Genomic DNA, 20,193 nt, shown 5'->3' with positions numbered 1-20,193 from the left:
AAGAAGAAGAAAAATTGGTCATGCGTTACTCAGACAGACTTAGCCTCTCGTGGAGACTACGAAACGTAGGACGATGACGTCAGTACAGCAGGTTTCGTTATCAGGTAAGTACCAAATAACTTTCTTTGGCAACAGATATCTAATGGACACTCAGAGAAGACAAGAAAGACTTGAAGCTGGAGCTGGTTTGAAGTAGGAACACGATAACGACTAACAACTACACAGTATTACATTCTTGAAGGTCTGTGATGCTTTAATCCATTTATTTATCCGTATACATATTGCATCTCGTGCACTGGTATGTTTTCAAATGAAGTAATTCTGTTTTTCCTCGAAGCTGTGAACGTTACGTATACATTTGTTGTTGTTATTTCTTCATATGCAAGAAATAAAGAAAAATGAAAATGGAATAAAAGTGTAAAACTAACGTTACCGGAAATGTCAACGTATGAAATAAAAGAGGCATTTTACGTCAATAATTATGTCAGTTATTATCTTAGTGTTTTCGTTGGTTATAATGGTGCTCCACAACCAATTTCCCTTTTCTGTTTAGTTCCTGTACCTAATGAATGCTGTAATTGAATATGTCCCGTTTAAACATCCATTTTTTTTTCTTCAGAATGGCTTCACCGCGATTCTAATGGACTTTGTAGTCTACTGGAGATCCACTTCTACTATCAAATTCGGTTTTGAATCTCAGTAGAGCATGGTCAAATACTCTACCAATTTACGTACATAATTGTGTGCCATTGATGTGACAGGCAACGACCCACACAATCGAAATACCTCCGCTTCTATTACAGCACTGTTGTCTGCGACAGACAGAGATCAAAATAATTTTTAATGGAAAATCCTAATCTAATTTACGACAAAAATAGACAACTTTGTACTTACATATTTACGTCGAATGCGACGCGAAAAGGAAGTCATAGGCATGTATTTACCCACGGAGCTTAAGGGAAACCATATAAATGCTGTATTAAGGGGAATCCCTGGAGTGTATGTATAGTGGTAGGAGAGCCAATGACACATACTTAACATTGAACCTCTGTTAATAACTATACGCTTGCTACAAAATGATAAAAATAACAAGGTTAGGTTTAAGCATTAAAACAGAAAATATGTACGGTATAAGCAAAAATTGTGAAAAAGTGTTGCGGGGAGCCATTCCCCAACCATGTGTGATAACAGAACTTCGCTGGAAGTAACTCAGAGGCGCGCCTCTGAGTATGTCCAGCTCAGTTCTGGAGGAAACGTCAGGGAAGAGATTCTTGGACCACGACTTCACGTCCCGAAATGTTTACCGGCAGCAGTTTCTAGAACAGACACCACTGATATGCTGCAGGAAGGTTCACCACCTGCGTTTGATTCATCTCTTCTTTCAACGATTCATTCATTGGAGTAAAAGCCCCCTGTGAGAACAAATCTGAGTGGAAAGGATCCTCTCTTTTTAAAGCAGGAAACACCTTTATCAATTACTGCAACGTTGGTGTAAGCAGAATAAAATAAAACACGGACGCCTGCCTATCAGATTCTTTGATATAGATGACATCTCATAAAAATACTACATTCTTTGTAGTATGCAGCCTTAAATGGTCGGCAGAAAGGAATTTCTAATGTGTGTAGGCGGTGGGAAGTGAGGAAGTGTGTGTTGGCAAGAAGACCCCTATAATGCCATTTTCTTTGCAGAAATTGTACCTCATTAGGGAATTCTGAGAGGAATGACCATCCATAATGAGAATGGTTTGACTTGCAAGTGACGAATGTGTCAGGTCTGCGAAATGACCCAGACATCTTAGAAACAGTTCATCAGTGATCCACCTACAACGCCCTCCTTCTTATGCGTGGAATTGTAGCGAGAAGGAAGCGACTCTGCCGTCCTTCTCTGGTTTATTTATTACTAACCTGGTGTCTTGCTCCTCTGGTTGTCCCTCGTCGCAGTAGTAGCGCTCAGGCGCCAGGTTCAATGTAGGTTTCTGATCCTGCTGAAATGGGGTGTGTCGGGATGCCATTTGTTAAAGGTTAACAACGTTTTGTAATATAATCGTTTTAATGGAGACGATATTAAAACACCCGTCACAGACTTCCCAATATAGCCGCTCTTGGCTGCGCTGTTACACTCAACACTTTACAACACCGTTATCACTTTCAATTCTGGTTATACATACTGCCCACGACACGTGTCGTTCACTGATAATTAATACCGCTCACTTTAACTTTGTATCTTGTTTATCACTTTTATATTTGTGGTCAGTTGTCCATTCTGTTACCGCCACTGCCTATTCGCGACCGTCCTTCTAGAGCCGCCTCCGGTTACTCGACGGTGCGTTTTGAAAGGCGCATTGCTTCTAACTTCGCACCGACTTCCCGACGCACAAGAGAGACCCCACCTTGCTCCCTCAGCCAATAGGGATACTCCAATCGTCTCCTACGCACATAGATATCAAAATTCACAGCCAATGGTCGTTCAGATCGCTTTTTCCAGGCGGATCTGACGTCAAGTTTGCTGACAGTGTGACGGAAGTTTTACTCGGAACACTTTCTCAGATTGTAAGACCCTACTCCTGAATAGTCGGATCTTGTCCCTACTAAGGTTGCACAACATTGCCTCTTATGATGTTATCATTAATGTTACTTGCTGACACATAATTGTCAGATGGATATGTATCCTGGCTGCTACAGAGAATTCCTGGACGTTTAGATCTGGCAAAGTTTCATAAATGTGCGTAATAATTAGCATAAACACGTGAAGGGAATGCACGTATGCATTACACACCCTGAGTCAAAACAGCAATAAATGCTTCGGTAAGTTGTCCACGTGTTAATACGGTCGACATTCTCACGCAACGACAGATAAGCCTGGGCGGTAGAAATATGGCTATAGCGCTCGTTATACAATACGAAGATATGTTTCAGTCACATTCCTAACTTGTAACAGTACCTAATTGTTTCTCATCGATGATTGATGGAGGTTGCTGTAGAAAAGAAATTCTCATCTCGTCGAAATAGTAAAGCAGTGATTATGAAAATTTATACTTCTCCGTGACTCTTATGCGGTTTCCATGAAACGATTATATCTCTTGTTGAACGAATACAAGAATCCTGTTCACACTTCTTGGGCTAGTTTCCCGCACGCTTAGAGTGGAAGCCACCTAAAAAAATCTTTGTAACCAGTTTTTCCAGGTGGTCCAGTTTCACAGCTGAAAATATGTTTTAACTTGTTTTAAGTTGTTTAGCTGATTCGTTAGCAAATCGCTTTAGTTCTGTTACACTCACATCATAAAACTATTTTACCAGCAAATAATCAACAAGTTCATTTTCCTGTTGTTCACTTAAAACTCTTTTTGTGCTCTGTGTGTAGTCTCATAAACAGCAAACAGTCGTCCATCTTCTGCAGCCACGACTGCAGCTAACGATTCTTCCGTACACGAAGCTCAACAAGTTTTTCGGGCATGATTCGAGCCATGTAAAAATAAAATGATTCTCTCACTATAAGCATTGCAAGACTAAGATATTGTTTATTTTAACCATTTCAGACCATCTGGCTGCAATTGCGTCTATTAATGTTAACTGTGTTTTAGCTCCAATGGAAACATTTTATGCCAATGTAAATCTAAGGTACACATTTGGGGTTCAACCTTTTGATCTTGCGCAAGTGCTCCCAGCTGTTGTGCATTACTATGAAAATATCAGCAAGTCAATGTATCAGTGCGCAACGTCTCATGACCACCGGAATACACAGGCGTTGTTGTTCACTATAGCCGCCCGCGGTGGCCGTGCGGTTCTGGGGCTGCAGTCCGGAACCGCGGGACTGCTATGGTCGCAGGTTCGAATCCTGCCTCGGGCATGGGTGTGTGTGATGTCCTTAGGTTAGTTAGGTTTAAGTAGTTCTATTATAGTAGAGAATATTTCATAATTAGTTATTGCAGTCAATAAAATGAAAGGTGTATCAAATTATGTTTTGAAAACGGGTAGATATTTTTCTATGAGTCTTGCGTCTACGATCATTAAAAAAAACTCATAAAGGAAAATTGTCCTTCCTCCAGAAAAAAGTTCGGATCTGAAACGGTTAAGAAACTCTGTAAAAATCGAAGGGTTGTTGGTTACGCGAGGGTAATGCTACGTAGGACGGAGGACCATTACCGCAGGTTGCGCCATTTTGTTTTGTTCACTTTGGCACTGAAATGGAATGTATAACTAATGAAGGTGTAGAGCAAGCATTTTGTACCCTTCAGTTTCCCGAATATCATTAGTAGTTTAGCGACTATCATGCACTTTTCGCACAGCTCCTATTGTATGACAAGAGACGGTAGTATGAAATATCGTCTCTGTAAGTGCGTCCAATTAATGTGAACAGTAGACGAAATGGATGGGCTCTGTAAAAAAAAATTTCTGTACCAATGATCTGAAGATGACGATTTAATTTCGCTGAAACTAGTAACCATTGTGTATTCTTATGCGATCTGGGGAAGCAAACTTCTGGAATAAGCAGAACAACCGTGTTTAAAACAATAGTTTTCTGCTTACTTTATTTATAAGCAGGAAATATTCTTAGAAGAATATGTAATAAAACAAAAATCCAACGATAACTTAAACGTCTCTCACTGGAGCGGATTGCGCTGCCCCTGACGCCAGAGGTTCGAGTCTACCTCGGGCATGGGTGTTTATGTTGTTCTTAGCATAACTTAGTTCAAATTAGTTTAAGTACTGTGTAAGTCTAGGGAACGATGAACTCAGCAGTTCCTTCCCTTAGAACTTCACAAACACTTTTTCTCACTGATTCAACGCCCACCTACTATTGATAGCTCAGGCGGTGGCCATCCCACTAGACCCGCATTCTGGAGGACGACGCCCTTTCTGTTTTGGATTTACAGTGATTTCCCTAAATCGCTTCAGGAACATGCCGGGATGGTTCCTTGGAAAGGGCACCGCTATCCTTGCCTAATCCGATGGGACCGATGACCTTGCATTGGTCCACTCCCCCAAATTAACCAATCAACAAACTGATAGCTTGGGGAAGCTGTCACTGCACTCAGCTGCAGCTGACTTCCCCCTCTCTTCCCCACACCAGTAGCAAACAGAGAGTAGGAAGAGCATCATATTGTAGATAGACTTTATTACAAACCTTCTTGTTCAAAATACCTGCATATAAAGGGCTATCTTCTACGAAATAATCATACTGTATGTAACTCTTCAGGCTTTCCCGGCGATCTAATGACATCTTGGGTTGTCGGGTGTTCTGCCGGATATCAGCGTCGTACTTGCACGATATTTCGGTCACGTAGCTCGTAACCTTCATCAGGTGCGACCTGAGACTGCTCCTCGAGTGGACCTGGTCCAGTATTTATGCCTATGGCCTTCCCCCTTCACCAACGGCTGCAGGCGCTTCCTCTGTGGTCCGCGCCCATTCCCTGCGACCAGCGACGTGCTGACATGAGGAAAGTTTCCAACCGATATCTCATACACAAACAGCAGTTGACCACCGTTGCCTGGAGAAACTTTGTTGTGATGCCTCGTAAGGAGAAGAAATGCGTACCATCACGTTTCCGACTTTGATAAAGGTCGCATTGTAGCCTATGGTGATTGCGATTTATCGTATCGCGACATTGCTGCTCGCGGTTTTCGAGATCCAATGACTGTTAGCAGAATATTCAATTGGTGAGTTCAATAGGGTAATAAGGAACGCCGTTCTGGATCCCAACGGCCTCTATCACTAGCAGTCGAGATGACAGGCATCTTATCCGCATGGCTGTAACGGATCGTGCAGCCACGTCTCGATCCCTGACTGAAAAGATGGGGACGTTTGCAAGACATCAACCATCTGCACGAACAGTTCGACGACGTTTGCAGCAGCATGGGCTATCAGCTCTGAGACCATGGATGCGGTTACCCTTGACGCTGCATAACAGACAGGAGCGCCTGCGATGGGGTAATCAACGACGAACCTGGGTGCACGAATGTCTAAACGTCATTTTTTCGGATGAATCCAGGTTCTGTTTACAGCATCATGATGCTCGCATCCGTGTTTGGCGACATCGTGGTGAACGCACAATGGAAGCGTGTATTCGTCATCGCCATACTGGCATATCACCTGGCGTTATTGTATGGGGTGCCATTGGTTACACGTCTCGGTCACCTCTTGTTCACATTGACGGCACTTTGACTAGTGGACGTTAAATTTCAGATGTGTTACGACCCGTGGCTCTACCCTTCAATTGATCCCTGCGAAAATCTATATTTCAGCAGAATAATGCACGACCGCATGTTGCAGGTCCTGTATGGGCCTTTCTGGATACAGAAAATGTTCGACTGCTGCCCTGGCCAGCAGATTCTCCAGATCTCTCACCAACTGAAAACGTCTAGTCAGTGGTGGCCGAGCAACTGGCTCGTCACAATACGCCAGTCACTACTCTTGATGAACTGTGGTATCGTGTTGAAGCTGCATGGGCAGTTGTACCTGTACACGCCATCCACGCTTTGTTTGACTCAGCGCCCAGGCGTATCAAGGCCGTTATTGCGGCCAGAGGTGGTTGTTCTGCGTACTGATTTCTCAGGATCTATGCACCCAAATTGCGTGACAATGTAATCACATGTCAGTTCTAGTATAATATATTTGTCCAATGAATACCCGTTTATCATCTGCATTTCTTCTTGGTGTAGCAATGTTAATGGCCAGTCGCGTATTTTTACAACCACCCTATGCTATGCTCCATGGTCCCTGTCAGTCAATAGTTACGTTATACCTGATGTCGGTATTGCAGTGGTTGTTCCTTCGCGATTCCACTACACAAATCAATCACCAACGGTAGATGCAAGGAGTTTTGGAAAAGTTGAACTAACCCTGATCGGTTTTTTACTCAGGTGACATACATTGACTAGTGAACGTTCGAAGTCACTTAGTTCCCCCGATCGACATGTTGTATTGTTACTGGATCTGTACTATCAAGGCAATAATCCCCGCTTAGCTGCTTACAGGCGGGGGCACTACGAATGTAGTGCGGGACAATACGTTGAGAATGTGGGTTTCGCGGGAGGCGTGCCAGAGATAAAGCCCTGCGGTCGCGCTATCCTCTGTGTCCTCGGTGGCTCAGATGGATAGAGTGTCTGCCATGTAAGCAGGAGATCTCCGGTCGGGGGCACACATTTTCGTCTGTCACCGTTGAGGTATGTCAACGCTTGTAAGCAGCTAAGGGTGTTCATTTCATTGTAATTTCATTCTAACGAGCTGCATGGTCACCGATGGTATCTGTTCTTTCGGACATGTACTAAAGAGCAGATACAATCTTAGTATATAAATACTCCCCGCGTCCGTTTATAATGGCGGGCCCGTCTCCCGTGATATCTAGCGGTCACCCATTGGGGTGTCCGAATACTTTTAGTGACGTAAGTACTTACTGAGGCATGTAGAAGAGGCTAGGCCAGATATTGCCTGTTATGTATTCTATAGAAGGCAGTAATAAGCGACAGGAAAGGAAACACATGCCCCCAGATCTTAACGCAATTGTATGATTTCTTTTGAAGTCCAGAGCAAACTCGGAGAATGTGGAGCCTAGAAAACAGGATGCCTAAAAAATTCTATGAGATTTATACATATTTCACATACGTCTCTCATATATTTGTAAGTATGTTTCTACGTTCAGAAATGTTTTTTTGAACACTAGGCTTATACCAAAACCAATCAGACCCCCCAACGCTGAACTTATTGACATTACGCAGCATTCGGTTGTTCATTACTGAATTACTACGTAAGCAAATGGAGCGAAAATTCCTTTGACTGTAGTGTTTCTGTTATACCAATGTAACATCCACGAGATAAATTTTAGCTACAGTACGACGAGAGGAAATTATGCCTCAAACATAAACATTATCAATACGACATACAGAAAAACAGTGAAATAAAACCAAACGATGATAAATATTAATTTTCTATATAATATTTTTTAATTTAATTGGACATATTGATGTGTATCATAGAAAGACAATTATAATTGTAAATTCCTTTTATGATCTGCGTTTGTCTTCCTTTGTTTTTACCTTTATTTGGTAGGCTTTTGTAGGTTGCCGACGCAAGACGCATATAAACCTGAAGTCTGTTAAGAAATTGTAATTATTTGTTAATTATTACTTGAGAATGCAGTTCATTATAATTTTAAATATGAGTAAATAATTATTTATAACTTTATTTCGTCTCTCAATAAGAAAAATGGCTCTGAGCACTATGGGACTCAACTTCTAAGGTCATTAGTCCCCTAGAACTTAGAACTAGTTAAACCTAACTAACCTAAGGACATCACAAACATCCATGCCCGAGGCAGGATTCGAACCTGCGACCGTAGCGGTCTTGCGGTTCCAGACTGCAGCGCCTTTAACCGCACGGCCACTTCGGCCGGCTCTCAATAAGAATTATCTGTGTTAATTATTTCTTTCCGCTACAAGGAGTGCAGCCATTGATGATAGCGATTTTTATCGCATTTTTATCTGTGTTTCTTACGAATGTATCAAAGGTTTGCTTGATGAAAACTAGTCTAAGTAGTGCACAGTATAAAAGTAAAGTTTAATAAGCATTAATTCAAATACTTATCCTGTTAAAAGGAAATTTGCTCTAACAACAGAAAGTCGCTGTCAGTTGTCTGCCACCATCTTAACAATTATCTCAGCGACAAATTCAAATTACGCAACTTTGCAGAAATAAACGCCGAAAGTAATAAAATGGTAAAAAATAAATGTGCACCGGTGATCCCGAACTCATTTTAATGAAAATAATTCGAATCAGATTGGTTGTTTAAAAACAGTGCTCATAGCACGATCCATATAAAAAACTGTTTCTTGCTGATGTATGGAGCCGAAATTAATTTCGCACGAGTTGCGAAGAATATTGCTTCAGGTAACATACGTCAGTGTTGTGCGCGGCAGATATTCGGTGGTTTTAATGATCGTTTTGCTGAAGACAACTGTTTCCATCATAATCAATAGTTGTATAGAATCTGTTGTATGAACTGTGATTTAGTGACACTTACACAACTTACAGACAACACTTTAACACAACGTTAACTTGGATTTCGTTAGCAACTTGACTAAATCTTAGCCGTGAGAAAAAATTATTTTGTAGTTACCCACTGTAATGAAATGTCATTATCATTTTCATTTACAAAATAGTGAAATACCAAACCACTGAATAACACAGCGAACGCCACAAGGAAAGCTAGCACATGCCCTCAGATCTTAACGCAGTTATATGGTTGTTTGAAGTCCAGAGCACGCTCAGGGAATGTGGCGCTTAGGAAACACGAAACCTAAAAAAAATCTATGAGATCTATACATATCTCACATGGGTCTTTCGTATATTTGTAAGTACGTTTCTACGTTCAGAATTGTCTTTATGAACACTAGGCTTATAACAACACCATTCAGGTCCCCTACGCTGAACTAATTGCCATTACGCAGCATTCGGTTGTTCATTACTGAATTACTACGTAAGCAAATGGAGCGAAAATTCCTTTGACTGTAGTCTTTCTGTTACGCCGGAAATGAAATGTGAGAAACGCGGAAGTCTCTCATCATATTTTAATGAGTTTCCGGTAAGCGTGTTCTTTGTGCACCTCAGAGTTTCGCTGCTGTTTATGCGATCTTAATTAAATTGTTTTGAAGGAGGTGTATTGTCGCTTCAAACGCCTGCCGTGCGACAGTATAAAGGCAACATCTTGCTCACTTCTCCGTTTCTCTGCGAAAGTTTGTGAAATGTGAATAATTTGTGCTTTACGCCTGATTGTGTTCTGCCGTATTCATTGAAACAGCCCTCAGAGTCGTTACTGGGAAACAAATTTTACACACATTAACTAGATGTCCCACGACGATTAAAAGTTCTCGAAACTCACACTGAAAGAATTTTTTGTGAAATGATATACAGATAAAAACATTGTCCCTTAAATTGCATCAAGCTACTCAAGTAGCGAAAAGAGTGACCAGTTTTCGTACATACTCCTGTCACGACTATAATCGGAAATCACACTTTTGAGTCGGCTGGTCGGTCTACAAAATCCACACTTTTGAGTCGGCTGGTCGGTCTACAAAATCGAAAAGTATTATGTAAGTAAATTCACTCTGACAACTTGAAACGATGATATTAGACCAGAGATAACGACTGCCGTTGTCACTCATGAACTTTTTATGGGGTTCGTTGATAACAATGAGTTAAAGTAGGACCGCCATCTTGCAAGAATCCAGTTTTTGTTTCGGAATTGATGTTGCTGATGCAGGTCAGATCAAACGCAGGTGAAATGAAGAATTACATTACATAGATCGGATAGGGCTGACTTATGGAAAGCGAGCTGTTGTGTACATAGTTCCGCGTAGTCAGCGCGTACACAACTTTCCCACTAGAGCGCGCCCCACCAAGCACAACAGGCAGGCGCAGCCCTCGTTCGTCTCCGCACTACGGGATGGCGCTGTCTTAGAGACGGACGAAATTCTGCTTCCGCTGATCCACGTATTAATATGTAACGCAGCCAATGAGATGGCTGCTAACGTAGAACCTTTTCTCCTCGCGGATCCCACTCGCGCAGTGTACCTGAACGCTCGAGGTATTATAACGAGCGTACAGACGTCCTATTAGTCAGTCTACATTTGTCTGCATTAGTCTGTCCCAGTCTATAGTCAAGTTTCAGTCTGCACCTAATAAGATTATCATATTCCTGTACATAGCCATGAAGAGAAATGTATAGACACTTTGTGAAGTATAAGATTAACGTACCAAGACTAAAGGAACTTCAGATTGTCAGTTGTAAACAACATCCAGAATCAAGTTACGTAATATCTATGCTTTTTATTATTTTAATAAATATGTGTGAAAATTAATCAAGTTCTGTTTAAAGTTGGTCACCGTCAATCTGCTACTCTAAGCGTGCCAGTGGCATTTCTATCGTCTGATCTAATGGCAGAAGATAAACACACCACCATAAGACCACGGGACATATTGCCGACACTCACCTACTTCGTTAGAGCGACAAGTGAAATAATCTGATTGTGTGTGTACCGAAGGTCTTACAGTACGCAAACCACACGAGCGAAGTAGAATGTTGCACTCACAGCGTGTGGTTCGTGTCGAAGGCAGAACTGAAATTGTCTCCCTTTTTTTCTTTCTTTCTTTCACCTCATCATCATAGTCCGCACACGAGATATGGGAGGTGTCGGTAGAATGACCGCAAAGTCTTCCTTAAAAACAGATTCTGACAATTTGTCCGCCTGCTTAGCTGAGTCTTAACGTGCTTGCCTCCCATGCAGCGGGCCCGGTTGAGATTCTCGGCAGGGTTGGAGATGTTCTCCGCTCGTCGACCGGGTGTTATGTTGTCCTCAGCATCATTTCATCCTCATCACCGACACACAAGTCGCCCAATATGGTGTCGACTGAAATAAGACTTGCACTCGGTGGCCGAACTTCCTCGGATTCCCCCCCCCCCCTCCCCCCGGGCAACAATGTCATACGCTTTTATTTCATTTCAATTCTGTCAATTTAGGCAACAGGGTTATTCTGAAATAGCGTTGTCTGTCTTCCAGTTTTACCAATTTAAGTTCCCGGTCAACAATGCTACACGTTCATTTCATTTCATTTCTGTCAATTTAGGCAACAGTGTTTTGCTGAAATAACGTTGTCTCTCTTCCAGTTTTTCGAATTTAAATTCCCCATTCATCTCTGTTACGCTACGAACATCCCTTAATTGTTAGCACTATTGTGTTGTATGGATTCCCTTCACAGGTGCATTGCGCTTCCCCAGAAACCTCCCATCGAATCTAAGTATACCGAAGCGACGAATCTTTCGTGGCCACTTGCTGACTCATTTCTTGTTGTGTTTTGTCTTTCTCGTTCCGGGCCTACGTTTATATTTTAAGATTAAACAAATGTCAGTCGAAAATCTCGAGACTAAAGGCAACAGGTAACACATCAAATCTACGTCTTTCATTCACCTTCTCTGATACGGATTGTACGTGATCGTCCCATTATGAGACAGATATTAATATTAGCCCTTATCATTTAAACGGTGTGGCGTGCTACAGAGTACCCATTCATTCTTGTAATCGGATACTACCGGTTTCTTTCTCTTTATTACAGGCGTCGCAAGTACCCTCACTTAAAGTAGTTTCCATTCATTATATCAAGTAGAATTTTTGCCCGTTTTTCTTTTTCTCCTCGACTATGACTACAGAGATATGGAATATATAATGTAAATCGTCAAGACGGTTTGAAAACTTTCTTTGAAAAAGTAAATGCATTAACATGGTATTTATTGGTTAGGAACTCGTTTCTGAAATTATTTACAGTGTAGTCTAATACGCAGTTTAAATAGATACGATCACCGGCTGTATGGACAATAAGGGAATAGAAGCTTTCGAAAAGTGGTTCCAAGGAAGAATGCTGGATATTATATTGGTGATATTAGTAGCTACCAAGGGAAAGACTGAATTAAAAGAATAACAGTTTGTTGACACAACGTGAGTAAAATCAGAGATAGGTTGTTAGAACAAATACTCAGGCGCTAAGGTTTTCTTACTTTGGTACTGATGTGAGGCGTAGGCGATATAAATTGTGGAGAGAGGGGATCTGACTATAGAATGCAGTTAAACTCCATCTTGGGTGGAGTAGCTCTTAAGACTAACAGAAAGTACAATACAGTGCAGAAATTCTTCTACATGGGTACATGAAAGATCGTAACCACTGAGTGTGCAGCTTGTGCAGAGACGTTATTCTCTCCTTTGACAATGCTGCATGGTTTTCCACCAACATTCTATCGTTCCCTCCAAATCACTGAACGGCACAAATTCCCCTTTGCTTTCTCCATTCCCAACGTGAACCCTTTACCACTCATCAAGTGCCTCCTCTCCTCACTAACACTGAACACCTCTGAGTATCCGACACTACTCAGGAAACCAAATCCAACAATCATGCTGCTTCCTAATTGTCAGTCGTAGTGCCCTGCAATGACACGTTGCAGCAACCCTAAAACTGCACAAACTCCATGTTCACAATGAATACAACGTCAACCGACTCAGTCTCACAGACAATGAAAATCTCCGCGACATTTATCTATCCTATGGGCTACAGCCCTAATTTCTTTATCCCTTTCCTCTTGATACAATCGCCTAGTCCACTCTATATGTTCATTTCTGTTTCCTACAGTTACACACAGGGCTAGTTGGAGAAAATTTTTGTAAACAAGTGACTTCTCGTTTGGCACCCCCCCCCCTCCCTCCTTCGCTCCAACCGTTATCCCTTGTCCACTTTCAACCGTGTACACATGAAGTAGCAACAACTACCTTCACTCTCTTGTAAGACGATGTGGTCTCCTGACCTAAATTGCTTACATATTCTGCCCTCACAATCATATTCCGCACATCAAGACGCTTCATTCGAACCCAAGCTCGATAAGATAAAGTCAATGTTGTATGAATTCATGTAAACAATACGCAAATAACAAGTACACACTCGAGGCTGGCGTACACACACACATTCCAGACACGATGGTCACAGGAGCTTTTAGTTCGAGAGAGGCAGACCGCACACAGGGAGGCCGGTCCCTTCAGAGGACGAGTCAATCTCGACTGCCTGCCGAGTGGACAGTGTTTGCCTGAGTGAAAGGAAGAACGACTCTGTGATCAGCTTAAAAGCGAATTCCGTTACATTGTGTGGGAGCGCCCAGCCTACGCATTCTTTACAAATGTAGCCAGCAGTTTCTGAGATTTTCACAGGGAGACAGAAAACGCCAAACGCCGATGCTCTCCCGTTTTAGAAGAGCAATGCTGATTGGCAGACGATATTCCTGAAGCCTTGAGCTGAAGGAGTAATGGAAGAGACCGAAAGATATACCCCTTCACGTCTGGCGTGGAGAGGGGCCGTTCCGTTGTCGCTCTTGGAGTGAGAACACGTAACGGGAGTGTGTGCTCAAAGAGAGAGGAACAAGTCTCTCCTCAATACTTCACTGGGAGAGCACCTCTGTCGAGAGCGAATCGGAGTGCGACTCTATATTGAGTCCTTGCGATTAAGCGTTGTTCACTGTGTTGGCTGACACACTTATTGTGCGGTATGAACGGACAGAGTAATAGTTAAACGCCTGGGAGCGAATTTTTGAGTGGCACCGCGGTGGACTGGTTATCTGACTGGTGGACCACGCCAATAGTTAGACTAGGGGCGAATAGGAGTCCTTGACTTCATTAAGGCATAGGGAGAGTTTGATTGGCAAAGGTCAATCCAGATAGAACGAGAGTTATATTATTTGTCCACAGCGAGCGGCGCAGACAGCAGTCATCGCAGCTTACGGTATTGTGCGCTACAGCTACTGCGAGCCCCGTATTAGCTTAAGAGGTAACTTCACGTTCCGAAATGAACCCAGATGTAACTTGTTCAGTTTATAACTAAAGGTGGCATTGTGATTTCTCAGAATTTTAGCAAAATAAATAAAAATTTTCGTTAGTTTCGTGTTTTTCTTACTCTAACTAGCACCACTCCAGTACCCAAGTAGCCCACTAGTTACGTAAGAAACTTTGTGAATTTTTGTGTCATTTCCTTACAACGGACGACTCCAGAAGATATTTATTGCTGAAAGTTTTTCAGGCATTTCTCTTTAGAACGTTAGGAGCGTCTGTCTGACTTCTGTAGTAGTGTGGGGGTGGAAATTGCATCTCGCAGGAGTCACAGGGTAAAGGGTACATCTCAGATTAATCTGTTGCGCAGAATGACAGAGTAGCACCCACACGCTCACACTCTTAGAAACAACCCAACAACCTCTTCCAGTTCTGCCGACGTCCTAAAACTCTAAAAACCGCCTAACGTTTCAGTTTCCTTCCCCAGTGTAAGTCCATCAGTTTTGAAAGAAAGTACATTGAGGTTACAGAAGTCATGGGATAGTGATTAGTGACATGCAAATACACAGATAGCGATAGTATCGCGTACACAAGATATAAAATAGCAGTGCGTTGACGGATCTGTAATTTTGTACTCTTGTGATTCATGTGAAACGGTTTCCGATGTGATTATGGCCACACACGGGAATTAACAGACTATAAAAGCGGAACGGGAGATGGACCTAGACGCATGGGGCACTCAGTTTCAGAAATTGTTAGGGACTTCAGTATTCCGAGGTCCACAGTCTGAAGAGTGTGCTGAGAATGTCAGATGTGAGGCATAAACTCTCACCACTGACAACGCAGTGCCCGACGGCTTCTGCGCAACGACCGTGAGCAGCGGCGTTTGCACAGAACTGCCATAATAACGAACACGTAACAACGCATGAAATATCGCCAGACATCAATATGGGACGTACGGTTAAAGGCGCTACAGTCTGGAACCGCACGACCGCTACGGTCGCAGGTTCGAATCCTGCCTCGGGCATGGATGTGTGTGATGTCCTTAGGTTAGTTAGGTTTAAGTAGTTCTAAGTTCTAGGGGACTTATGACCACAGCAGTTGAGTCCCATAGTGCTCAGAGCCATTTGAACCATTTTTTGGGACGTACGACGAACGTATCTGATATGGTAGTGGGACGAAATTTGGTGTAAATAGACTATGGCAACAGCTGACCGACACGAATGTCTTTGTTAACACCTCGACATAGCTTGCAGCGCCTCTCCTGGGCTCTTAACCATATCAGCTGGACACTAGACGTGCTTTCAGCCACTCGTTTCTCTCATCGTCATCATCATCATAGAACACCAACATCTCGCTATACTATAAACACACAAATTAAAAGTATCAATAGACGACCGAGATGAGTCCCGATTGCAGTTGGCAAGAGCTGATCATGGGGTTAGAGTGTGGCGCAGACTTCACGAAACCATGGACACGTGTTGTCAACAAGGCACTGTGCTAATTGCTGGTGTCTACATTGTGGGGTGGGCTGTGTTTAAATGGAACGGACTGAACCCTCTGGTGCAACTGAACCTATGAATGGAAATGGTTATGTTTGTTTACTCGGAGACCATTTGTAGCCATTCAACGATAGAATTTTTATGGATGAAAATGACCCATGTCACCAGACAATAATTGTTCTCGATTGGTTTGAAGAACACCCTAGAAAATTAGAGCGAATAATTTCTCTACCCAGATTGCCCGACATGAATCCCATCAAACATTTATGTCGCATAATCGAGAGGTCAGTTCTTGTACATATTCCTGCACGGGCAACACTTTCGCAAATAGGGACGGCTTCAGGGGCAGGGTACTTCTTACGATTTGTTGATTCTGTACTGCGTCGAGTTCCTGCACTACGCCGGGCAAAAGGTGGTTCGATGCGTTATTGAGAGGCATCCCATGACTTCTGTCACCTCAGTGTGTGGTATTTCATTTTCACATTTCACTTATCTGGAACGTATTGTAATATTAATTTATTCATTTTTCTGTAACTTTGACTTTTTTGCTTGTGGTTACAAATGAAGGAAGTCCACAGTGTAATCTTAAATTAAGACAATGAGCCAAATTCATCTTTATTTATTCTTTAAAAACTTATACTGATAAGCCAAAACATTATGATCACATTTCAACGTGAGACTGAATGCCAATTATTGGCGCTATGAGAACGAGACGTGGTACATGACGTATATGTGTGAAGCAGAGACGAATGGGGAATCGGTCTAGTACAGATATTTTATTTATTTATTTGTCAAGTCGTATCCCGTCTGACTGGTTTGATGCGGCGCATCGCGAATTCCTCTCTTGTGCACTTTCAGCCTACGTCCTCAATTGCATACTGGACATATTCCAACCTCTGTCTGCCTGTATATCTCCCTATAGCACCATGAAATTATTCCCTGTTGTCTTAGCGGATACCTTCGTGTTTTCTATACAGACCTTTCTTCGCCGATTCTGTGGAGAACCTCACCATTCGTCACGTTATCAATCCAGCTAATTTTCAACATTCTTCGGTGGCACACACATTTCAAATGCTTGCATACTCTTCTGTTGTGCTTTCCTATAAGTACATGTTTCGCCACAATACAATGCTTTGCTCCAGACGTACATTCATTGATACTAGTAGACTCCCCTTTGCCATTAATCCCCTCTTTGCTAGTGCTAGTCTGCTTTTTATTTCCTCCTTGCTCCGTCCATTACGGAGTATTTGCTGTCTTTGTAGCAGAATTCCTTAGCTTTATCTACTTTGTGATCACCAGTTCTGACGTAACCATGTATATTGGTATTATCATTTCTGCTACTTCTAATTATTTTCGTCTTTCTTCGATTTACTTCGAAGTCAAAGTCTTTACTCATTATGCTGTTCATTACATTCAACAAAGCCTGTATTTCTTCTTCACTTTCACCGAGGATAGAAATGTCATCAGCGAATGTTATCATTGAAATCCTTTCACCATTAATTTTAATCCCTCAGCTCGACATCTCTTTTGTTTCCGTCATTGCTTCTGTGTTGTGGAGACAGAACAGTAGAGGCAAGGAGATTAGTCTTTAACGTCTCGTCGACCATAAGGTCTTTAGAGATGGAGCGCAAGCTCGGATTAGGGAGTGATGGAGAAGGAAATCGGCCGTTCCCTTTCAGAGGAATCTTCCCGCCAGTCACCTGAAGCGATTTAGGGAAATCGCAGAAAACCTAAATCTGAAAGGCCAGACGCGGTGTTGAATCGTTGTTCTTCCGAATGCAAGTTCAACGTGCTAACCACGGTAGAGGTGAAACACTATTTATACCCCTTCTGATCCCTGCATTTCGTTCTTGCTCTTTCAGTCTTATGTTTCTTGATTATTGCAAATACTGGGTAACATCTATGTCTTCTTGTAGCTTACGTCTGTGATTCTTATAATTTCGAACGTCTTGCACCATCTGACGTTGACGAACGCTTTTTCGAGGTCAACAAATGCTGTGAACATGACATGATTTTTCTTCACCCTTGCTTCCATGCCCCTAATGCCTCTACCTTTCCTAAAGTGAAACTTATAGTCATCTAAAGGATTCTCAATTTTCTTTTCCGTCAGTAACTTTGATGCATCAGCTGTTAAGCTGATTGTCTGTTGATTCTCGCCCTAGTCGGCTCTTCGGAAGTCGTTGCGTGATGTTTTCCCGAAAGTCTGATGTTCTATCTACACACCACCGTGAATAGTAGTGTTGTTGCCACTTTCCCAGTGATTTTAGATATTATTGTGGAATGTTATTTGTCCCTTCTACCTTATTCGATATTAAGTCATCGGAAGCTTTTTTAAATTCTGATTCTAATACTGGATCCCCTACCTTTCCGTTATCGTCTCTTGTATCTTCTACCACTTCTTCAGAGAATTTTTCCCAGTCATAGAGGCCTTCAAAGTACTCTTTCCACCTATCCGCTTTCTCCCCTGTGTTTAACAGTGCTAGCGGGGTCGGGGTGGGAGGAGCTGCATATTATGCTATAAGGGACGTTCAGTAGGGCTCACTAGGGAGCAATGGCAATTACGAAAGGTACCATGACACATATGAAAAATGTGAACATTATTGCGGACCACCTGCATCTCTTTCTGACTGATGTCATCCCCGAAGAAGACGACAGGATAGCTGTCCATGTCACAAAGCCATAACCTTGCTACAGACATCAGCTTGTTATCTTAGCCCCGAACTTCGCTTGATCTGAAACCGGTGGAACACATCTGGTACGCTATCGGGCGGCAGCTCGTCGTACACAATCAACCGATCCATAATGTACGGGAACTGCGTGACCTGTATGTAGACCAGAGGTGCCATGTCCATGGGAAAAGCTCCGAGTGCTTTGTGGATTCCATGCTTCGAAAAGTCTCTGCTGTCTGCGCCACAAAGGAGGACGAACACGTTACTGAGAAGGTGCTTATATTGTTTTGTCTTTTCAGTTCATATAATTGCTATTTCGCCCTGTATTCAATACCTTTTTATTTTCAGGCTTTCTGGTTGATCAGCGGGATATTTTCGCCGCTGACGGCCCCCCATCCCTCCCACATCAGTAGGTGGAGCGGAGGGCGAAACAACAATAACGAAAATAAAACTCTGCGCTACCTTGTAGGGTCCCAGGTTGGAGACTGGGCAGGAGAGGACTGCCTCGCGGCCCACGGCCACCGTCGCGTTGCGGATCTCGTCCGTGAAGTCGGGGTCGGCGATGGGGTCGTCGGGCACCGGCCGCGGCAGCTGCTGCACCGCCGCGCCGTCTGCGCCGCCGCCGCCAGCGCTGTCTCCAGCGGCGCCGGAACCTGCGGCACCACAGAACTCTCCTCACTGGACAGTCTTCACTCCAAGCTGCTGACCAAACGTGTCAATTAAGTTTACTCAAGATATACCGTGTCCAGTATAAACTTCTACCCTGGGGTGTGTGTTAGAGGGGCCTCGAAATTGGAACCATACTTTCGCCGAATAAAGGAGTGCTACTTCTGTAGGACACGCAAGAAAACTGTAAAAATTTTGGAAGGTAACAGATGAGGTACTGCCGGAAGTAAATCTGCGAGGGCAGGTCGTGATTCGAGCTTGGATAGCTCATTAGGTAGAGCATTTGTCCCTGGTTCGAGTCGCTGTCCGTATTACAATCTGCCAGGATCGATTTATCGTCTGTCTTTCAACTGAAACGAGCTCGTGCGTATCCACTCTGGCTACAAATCTACACCACAAGGACCAACTACAATGTGCAGTACAACACTACAATGTGCAGTACAACCTTGTACCTATCCATGTGTGGCGCGCCTTTTGAATCAATGGCGAAGCAGTGCGATGACACGCCCAGGGAGTGTTTACATTTTACTAGACGCTTTAACGTCAACAAGATGCAGGAATAACCCCTAGAGATACGACTAACGCCAGAAGCTGACAGCTGTAGAATACACATACAGTGCAGCAAAGTCCACTGCACTGGTAGCTGGGAGAGGTCACTTCCCCAGCCACAAGCGCAGACTACTCTTCAGTGTCAGACGTATTAAACTAATTTGTGAAAGTCCATCCATTTGTGGACGTCTGTCAGCATCTTACAATATAAGTAAGGGAAATGGAACACCACAGCCCTGTTTTCAAACGAATTTATTTATTCAGACGTCTGGTTTCAAAGCTACAGTTGGGTCACCTACACGTCCTACTATTAATTAAATCAATTATTCGAGCTACTGGCTCATGTATCGCAGGATCCGTACAGTAACTAGATGTCATGGATCGCTGTTCATCAGAAGTGTACATTCCGAACGTTTAGTCCTACAATGACGTACTTATTTGGTTAATAGTAGAAC

General features: G+C 43.0%; 1 protein-coding gene across 1 annotated transcript in view; it reads right to left on the bottom strand.

The window, feature by feature from the left end:
- The window catches only part of LOC126199609 (lachesin-like), a 423,616-nt gene extending 404,528 nt beyond the window's left edge, over positions 1-19,088 (bottom strand). Inside the window, exon 1 of the mRNA XM_049936537.1 lies at positions 18,986-19,088. The gene's annotated coding sequence lies outside the window, so the exon portion shown is untranslated. The remainder of the gene's footprint in view (positions 1-18,985) is intronic.
- Positions 19,089-20,193: the final 1,105 nt, after the last annotated feature.

This window comes from Schistocerca nitens, chromosome 8 (assembly GCF_023898315.1).
Source record: "Schistocerca nitens isolate TAMUIC-IGC-003100 chromosome 8, iqSchNite1.1, whole genome shotgun sequence".
Classification (NCBI taxonomy): domain Eukaryota; kingdom Metazoa; phylum Arthropoda; class Insecta; order Orthoptera; family Acrididae; genus Schistocerca; species Schistocerca nitens.
Note: the sequence above shows the minus strand (reverse complement) of the source record. Positions and strands in the feature narration are given on the sequence as shown.